Source organism: Schistocerca piceifrons, chromosome X (genome assembly GCF_021461385.2).
Source record: "Schistocerca piceifrons isolate TAMUIC-IGC-003096 chromosome X, iqSchPice1.1, whole genome shotgun sequence".
Taxonomy (NCBI): domain Eukaryota; kingdom Metazoa; phylum Arthropoda; class Insecta; order Orthoptera; family Acrididae; genus Schistocerca; species Schistocerca piceifrons.
The window spans coordinates 422,756,405-422,765,521 of record NC_060149.1 but is presented as its reverse complement, the minus strand read 5'-3'; the positions used below and the strand labels follow the sequence as shown (position 1 = coordinate 422,765,521).

At 42.4% G+C, this 9,117-nt stretch overlaps 1 non-coding gene across 1 annotated transcript; it reads left to right on the top strand.

The window, feature by feature from the left end:
* Positions 1–466: 466 nt before the first annotated feature.
* Trnas-cga lies at positions 467–539 on the top strand. Its single transcript has one exon. It is a non-coding gene; the product is annotated as a tRNA-Ser (tRNA).
* Positions 540–9,117: the final 8,578 nt, after the last annotated feature.

The window sequence follows — 9,117 nt, the reverse complement described above, 5'->3', positions numbered from 1 at the left end:
TGTAAGGAGGTGTGCACGTCCAACACCTCGTCGCTTATGCACGGTTTCACCATCCTTCAACCACTTACCATACATACTCATATCACTAACACGCTAACCGACCACTTTGTCATTTCCGAGATGCTCGTTCCTAGACGCTGGGCCATAAAAATCTGCCCTTTGTCACAGTCGCTTATTTCACCATTTGCGGCCTGCATCGTAGACAGAATTATTCCCGAGTTCGAGTCTTAGTCGGGCACACAGTTTTGATCTGCCAGGAAGCTTCATATCAGCGCACACACCGCTGCAGAGTGAAAATCTCATTCTTGAAACATCCCCCAGGCTGTGGCTAAGCCATGTCTCCGCAATATCCTTTCTTTCAGGAGTGCTAGTTCTGCAAGATTCGCAGGAGAGCTTCTGTAAGGTTTGGAAGGTAGGAGACGAGGTACTGGCGGAAGTAAAGCTGTGAGGACGGGGCGTCAGTCGTGCTTGGGTAGCTCAGTTGGTAGAGCACTTGCCCGCGAAAGGCAAAGGTCCCGAGTTCGAGTCTCGGTCGAGCACACAGTTTTAATCTGCCAGGAAGTTTCATATCAGCGCACACTCCGCTGCAAAGTGAAAATCTCATTCTAGAATTATTCCCCATTCGTCTCTGCTTCGCTAGTGTACTTTCCTTGCCACATGTTCCCGCAACGCTGCCAGGTGGTATTTAATCCTACGATGGCAATGATCATAATATTAAGGCTGATCAGCGTATCATGTGGTTGGCAACACTAGTCGCATGACTTCTAGCAAAAAGACTCAATGTAAAGGGAACTAGGGAAGTTTTTGGATATGAAGCTACAATTGGACAGCTCACATAATGAATGTTTAGACAAGTCACTATGAGAATGAAATTTTCACTCTGCAGCGGAGTGTGCGCTGATATGAAACTTCCTTGCAGATTAAAACTGTGTGCCGGAGCGAGACTCGAACTCGGGACCTTTGGCTATTGCGGGCAAGCGCTCTACCATCATTATTTTTTGTTTTTGTTTGTTAAATCTCGGTTTTGTTCGTTACATTTGCTCGGGGCGGACGTCTCACGACACCCATTCAAGTTCATCGACGATCCATTTACTCAGTTTTTCTATTGCAGATGGCTGCTAACCCTCCGACCGAGAACGCTGAGCTACCGTGCCGGCTCCATCTGAGCTACCCAAACACGACTCACGACGCGTCCTCAGAGCTTTAGTTCCACCAGTACCTCGTCTCCTACCTTCCAAACTTCACAGAATTTCTCTTACGAACATGTAAGACTAGCACTTCTGAAACGAAGGGTATTGCGGAGACATGGCTTATCCACAACATATGGGATATTTCCAGAATGAGATTTCGAGTCATGGTCCGGCACGCAGTTTCAATCCGCCAGGAAGTTTCATATCAGCGCACACTCCGCTGCAGAGTGACAATTTCATTCTGGAAACATCCCCCAGGCTGTGGCTAAGCCACGTCCCCACTGTATCCTTTCTTCCAGAGTTGCTCGTCTTGTAGGCTCGCAGGAGAGCTTCTGTGAAGTTTGGAAGGTAGGAGATGAGGTACTGGCGGAACTACAGATGTGAGGACGGATCGTGAGTCGTGCTTGGGTAGCTCAGATGGTAGAGCAGTTGCCGCGAGAGGGAAAGGTCACGAGTTGGAGTCGCGGTCCGGCATACAGTTTTAATCTGCCAGGAAGTGTAAGGCCACTATGAGCTTACTGTACCTAACGGATCAGCTTCTTGTATCATCCTTGCTCTATGTGTTTATCGGCAATAATGAAGGCATTCTGAACTAGAAAGAAACACTTGTGAAAAGTACCTAGTGTTGCAGTTATTCTGTGGGATTAGAAGTCGATCAGTGCTTCTGCACTGGTGCACAAAACTTAAGGACGAAATAAAATTTCACATGATGAGTCATTATGTAAGTAACATAACTCGATGAGACTTCGACAATATTTAGAAAAAACTGCTGCAGTATAGGACACCTGGTAAATAAAATAAATACGCAGTGAGACGAATAGAAATGATACTTTTATGCAAAGACAATAATTACACTGGACTCACAACGATACATGATGGTGCCCTGGACATCAAAAAAGGTGGGACATGGTTCTTAATAGCGCGTGTGACCACCACGGACGGCAGTGAATGCACTGCAATATGTTGTCATGCTGCCACAAAGATGGTAGGGATTTCCTCGGGTAGGGAGTTCCATTCCTCGCCCACCGGGGTTGGCAGCTGCTGGATGGTCGTCGGTGCAGGTGGACATGCTCCAATAAGTCTCCCCAAAGCATCCCACACGTATCGATGTGATTCAAGTCGGGGGAACAGAGTGGCCCGTCCATTCGCCGGATATCATCTCATCCCTAGTAGCTCTTCCACCTGCGCATTTCGGTGCGGTCGCGCACTGTCATCCGCAAAAATGAAGCCAGGACCGAATGCACCGCTAAAAAGATCCGTATTTGGAAGGAATACAGTGTCGCAATAACACTGACTGCCGAGTGTACCGTGTTCAAATATTGGAGGTCGGTACGCAAATGGAACATTATGCTTCCCCACACCATCAGATCTGGAACACCAAAATGATCATGTTTGACATTGTTTCTGGGTGCATTACGTGTTCCCACCTCTCGCCATGTGAGAGTACGTCCAGTGTTGTAGGACATCACCGAGAAGACCATTAACATAGCTTTATCGTATGAAGTTGGTTCAGAGAGCTCTAGAGGAATATCTTCTGCATCGAGGAAGCTCCTCATTGATATTGCCTTTCTGCATTGGTCACTAAACAGGCTTATATTCGCATATGACAATGGAGCAACCTCGATATATATCAAATACTAGTAATAAAAAGTCAAATATAATCAAAGAAAGGGGAAATGAGTACAGGTTGGGTAACAAACGTCTGCAATTGAGTGACAAGCTGTACCCACAAACCAGATTTGTTTTGTCTGTACAGGTAAGTGGTATTCCCTGTGGTGAATATGCACGTAATTCGTAGATAAGGTAAAGAAGTGCGTTAGACCCATAATACGTACGATGTTCAGAAAGTGTCATTTCATTTCACTGCTCTCGGAGAGTATTGCGAGACGTAGCAAATGGTCGACGAAGAACAGTATAAGATCGACAAAGAATCCATATTTCGCAAAAAGAGGTTCACGATGACACCAAACATTGCCCGCAGCTATTGTATAAGAATTTACGGCTGACTTTGCAGTAGGCGTTTTCGTATGAACTATCAATCAATGAAGAAATTGATGAAATGTATGATGAGATAAAAGAAATTATTCAGGTAGTGAAGGGAGACGAAAATTTAATAGTCATGGGTGACTGGAATTCGAGAGTAGGAAAAGGGAGAGAAGGAAACGTAGTAGGTGAATATGGAGTGGGGGAGAGAAATGAAAGAGGAAGCCGTCTGGTAGAATTTTGCACAGAGCATAACTTAATCATAGCTAACACATGGTTCAAGAATCACGAAAGAAGGTTGTATACATGGAAGAATCCTGCAGATACTAGAAGGTATCAGATAGATTATATAAGGGTAAGACAGAGATTTTGGAACCAGGTTTTAAATTGTAAGACATTTCCAGGGGCAGATGTCGACTCTGGCCACAATCTATTGGTTATGAACTGTAGATTAAAACTGAAGAAACTGTAAAAAGGTGGGAATTTAAAGAGATGGGACCTGGATAAACTGACTAAACCAGAGGTTGTACAGAGTTTCAGGGAGAGCATAAGGGAAACAGAAAGGTGGATAGAGTGTATAGAGGGGATATACAAGGGCGATGTACTTGAGGACAATATTATGGAAATGGAAGAGGATGTAGATGAAGATGAAATAGGAGATACGCTACAGCGTGTGGAGTTTGGCAGAGCACTGAAACACCCGAGTCGAAACAAGGCCCCGGGAGTAGACAACAATCCATTGGAACTACTGACGGCCTTGGGAGAGCCAGTCCTGACAAAATTCTATGAGACAGGCAAAATACCCTCAGACTTCAAGAAGAATATAATAATTCCAATCCCAAAGAAGGCAGGTGTTGACAGATGTGAAAATTACCGAACTATCAGTTTAATAAGTCACAGCTGCAAAATACTAACGCGAATTCTTTACAGACGAATGGAAAAACTGCTAGAAGCCGACCTCGGCGAAGATCAGTTTGGATTCCGCAGAAATATTGGAACACGTGAGGCAATACTGACCCTACGACTTATCTTAGAAAGTAGATTAAGGAAAGGCAAACCTACATTTCTAGCATTTGTAGACTTAGAGAAAGCTTTTGACAATGTTGACTGGAATACTCTCTTTCAAATTCTAAACGTGGCAGGGGTAAAATACAGGGAGCGAAAGGCTATTTACAATTTGTACAGAAACCAGACGGCAGTTATAAGAGTCGAGGGGCATGAAAGGGAAGCAGCGGTTGGGAAAGGAGTGAGACAGGGTTGTAGCCTGTCCCCGATGTTATTCAATCTGTATATTGAGCAAGCAGTAAAGGAAACAAAAGAAAAATTCGGAGTGGGTATTAAAATCCATGGAGAAGAAATAAAAACTTTGAGGTTCGCCGATGACATTGTAATTCAGTCAGAGACGGCAAAGGACTAGGAAGAGCAGTTGAACGGAATGTACAGTGTCTTGAAAGGAGGATATAAGATGAACATCAACAAAAGCAAAACGAGGATCATGGAATGTAGTCGAATTAAGTCGGGTGAAGCTGAGGGAATTAGATTAGGATATGAGACACTTAAAGTAGTAAAGGAGTTTTGCTATTTGGGGAGCAAAATAAGTGATGATGGTCGAAGTAGAGAAGATATAAAATGTAGACTGGCAATGGCAAGGAAAGCGTTTCTGAAGAAGAGAAATTTGTTAACATCGAGTATAGATTTAAGTGTCAGGAAGTCGTTTCTGAAAGTATTTGTATGGAGTGTAGCCATGTATGGAAGTGAAACATGGACGATAACTAGTTTGGACAAGAAGAGAACAGAAGCTTTCGAAATGTGGTGCTACAGAAGAATGCTGAAGATTAGATGGGTAGATCACATAACTAATGAGGAGGTATTGAATAGAATTGGGGAGAAGAGGAGTTTGTGGCACAACTTGACAAGAAGAAGGGACCGGTTGGTTGGACATGTTCTGAGGCATCAAGGGATCACAAATTTAGCATTGGAGGGCAGCGTGGAGGGTAAAAATCGTAGAGGGAGACCAAGAGATGAATACACTAAACAGATTCAGAAGGATGTAGGTTGCAGTAAGTACTGGGAGATGAAGAAGCTTGCACAGGATAGAGTAGCATAGAGAGCTGCATCAAACCAGTCTCAGGACTGAAGACAACAACAACAACATCAATCAGAATTCCAGAGCAGTAGGTCTGTATTCAAGACGAACATCATTGCTCACCCTCCATCACAGCAAATATTGATGAACAGCTCATGAGCCGCAAAGCCAGTAGTGATCCGAGCGAAACAGTTGGTGGTACAGAACAACACAGAAGATAAAATGGCTCTGAGCACTATGAGACTTAACTTCTGAGGTCATCAGTCCCCTAGAACTTAAAACTACTTAAACCTAACTAACCTAAGGACATCACACACATCCATGCCCGAGGCAGGATTCGAACCTGCGACCGTAGCAGTCGCGCGGTTCCGGACTAAGCGCCTTAACCGCGAGACCACCGCGGCCGGCAACACAGAAGATATCGAGGTTTCCTCGCAGTGTTGGAGCAAGCAGCCACCTTAGCTGACAAAAAAATTGAAGATAAATTTTAAATTATATGCATTGAAGTTAAACACGACACATTTTATGTATCAGCAACCATGACTTAATATTTTAAACGAGCACTGTAGTGATGCAGTGGTTTACTCAGACGGCTCCAAGCAAGAGGACATAGTTGATTTTTCCATTGTTTTCCCAGATAGAGTCCTCGATTCAGCGTTTTCGATAGTGACAAGTGGAGGTCACGATGTTGGGATCACAAATTTACGTCAGACTTTGTATAGCTTTAGTAGGCCGTTAAAACAAATATAATGTGCAAACAGTAAGGTGCACTACTTTGGAAATTGTGAGAAAATCTCACTAGAAGTTTTACAGGTATATTATTTGATTGATGTATCTGTGCGCACGCTAGACTTCATGGCAGTCAAGTGGTTTTCCTGCTGTTCTCGGTGGTATTAATATTAATCTTAAAAAAAGAAAAATAAATTAGTGAACCATTTATGTTCATTGTAGCTATTCTCCACGTTCTCTACACTTTACTTGGGTCCTGCAAGATGGGAACGAGATAGGGTGGCCAGGCCTTGGCTTCCGACCGCTGCCTGTTTTGTCCCTACCCCTCTCTCTGGGCGCCAGGAAGGTTCCTAAAAATAAAAAAAATTAAAAAAGAGGTTGGTTGAGCGCTTGCCCACCAAAGGCAAAGGTCGTGGGTCAGAGTCCCGGCATGGCACACAGTTTTAATCTGCCAGAAAGTTTCATATCAGCGTGCACCACACTGCATAGTGAAATCTTCGTTCTGTTTATTTTTTGTTGTATTCGTGTGCATCCACTGGATCTATGACCACATTGTTAATCTGTAATATTTTGTATTCGAAATGTTCGTTATAAAAAAGTGTTTAGCGTTCGAGCTTCGTAAGACTAACGTGTACAAGCAACGGTTCGACCCCCACAGTAACTTAATTTTCAATTTATATTTTTTTCATCACTGATCATTTTATTTTATTTATGTGACATCTGAGAGGTAATCTAATTTTAAAAAACCATGCGTATTTGCATGAGGTTTTAGTGAATTTCATGTTATTTGACTACTTACGATTTTAAGTAAATTTAATTATCACAATAAATGTATTTATAACTATCGACAAGTAAATGAAGAAACGCATAGAGTTTTTCTGAAAAGTATGCTTGTCGGGATTTTCCAAATCCCTTATATATGCAATCTGGTAAGACACTCCAAACTACTGTGTACCTCGACGCTTCAAGCTTCAGACACAGGGTCAGCCCCCATTTGACAGTTAACCTGCGTAGTAGTGAGACGTTGCTAATGCAACAAGAATGAATAGTGTAGCTGCAAATTTTATGACTGTCACAGAATTTACACTTATACTAAAAAAATTAACGTCTGACAAGGGGACCCTCCATACTGTAAATCACCGATTTTGAAGCGCTTCAAATATGTTGTAGAGGCACTTACCCTGAATACCTGGCTATCCGGTTTTTTAGCGACGGACCATGGTTTTTGAGAAAATTGATTTTGAAGTTCATTGCGGGCTTTGTATATTTTTATGTTATTAATATTATATTTAAAAAAATTAATAACTGAATACATCTTTACAATTTCGCACACCTTACACTGTTTGATGACATTCTTTGAAATAAAATTGAAAAATTCGGTCGATTTTGAAAAAAGTACACAAGCAGGATTCGAACACAGTACCTCCAGCGAGGTAGCCGCGCACCTTTACGGCTGCGCTAAGCTGACTTTCTCGAAGTACATTTCATGTTAAGGATATACAAAGCGCGCAATGAACTTCAAAATCAATTTTCTCAAAAACCAAGGCCTGTCGCTTAAAAAACCGGATAGCCAGGTACTCAGTGTAAGTGCCTCTACAACATACACTACTGGCCATTAAAATTCCTACACCAAGAAGAAATTCAGATTATAAACGGGTATTCATTGGCCAAATACCTTGTACTAGAACTTAAATGTGATTACATTTTCATGCAATTTGGGTGCATAGATCCTAAGAAATCAGTACCGAGAACAGCCACCTCTGGCCGTAATAACGGTCTTGATGCGCCTGGGCATTGAGTCAAACAGAGCTTCGATGGCGTGTACAGGTACAGCTGCCCATGTAGCTTCAACACGATACAACAGTTCATCAAGAGAAGTGACTGGCGTATTATGACGAGCCAGTTGCTCGGCCACCATTAACCAGAGGTTTTCAATTTCTAACATTCTCCGTGGTTTCTGTTGTTCTATATCGTGTCTCCCTACCACTTTCGCGCAACGACGCTCTGAGCGTGTTTTTTAGGGAATTGACTAGTTTGAACCTGGGACCTGTTGCTGGTAAGGAGACGCCAGACCACACATGACATGTAGAGTTCAGAAGAGTTCAGTGAGACTAGCGATGATATAACCAAATAATGATTTCAGCGTCAGCTCCACTGCACTCCCTGTAAAAGAATCTTAATACTAACTAAATTTAGTGGAATGGGTTCAAGGCTTTCCTATTTTTAGTTAGCTGGTAAAATAACGTCGAAAAAGCGGTTAAGTTTGCCATTGGAAATTTTATTCTACTCACAAAACATTGTTTTTAAATTGCACTATTGATAAAAGGAAATGTTTTAATACAGGATGATAAAAACCAACTGCGTTCAACAAAATTGTGAACGAATATTCCCTGAATGGGTTTCCAAGTTCTACAATGGATCGAAGGATGACCTATGCCATATCACATCTATAATCTAGGTTTAAATTAAGTTTCACAAAAGAGAAAACTATCAAAATGGTCTACAGTGACCCTCAATTATCTTTAATTACTTATCTAACTTGTCGTAAATTACAGTGGCTGATGTGGCTCCTCAATAACTATATAACAGAAAAATCATCACGTTCCAGATTTTTACTTCAAGTGGCAAATGTGAACACCATGAGCTTTAATTGACGATCGACACTAGTATTACGCGAAAAGGGGGTGTAACAGATGAGACTTCTACAGTTGTGAGTGAAGCTTTATGCGCTGTTATGCGGCATCGCGTGCATTCATTATCTTGCCGGTGTTCGTCAGGGGGCGGCGAGCAGCACAGCTCCGCTCACCTCGCCGTCTCAGAAGCAACTCTCTCCTAACTTCTCCTTACTACAATTTACCGAAGTTGGTTTAAAGAAACTATCTGTCTGTGTTTTCATCTCACCAATCAAGGTCTCAATGTTAACCTTAAGCTTCGCCTACAAAAATTCTGTCTATCCAATGAGAAACGTTATACTTTTCGTGGTGGGGCAATGTTTTTAAAGTTTGCAACGTAACAGAGACGCGAAAAAGTCTCACGCTAAAACTTGCAGCTGGTGTGGTCCTTTTTGTGTTATCGTAAGATCTATACTGTTCTTCTGGAGGGCTCTAGCTTTTAACATGGGCTGGGAGC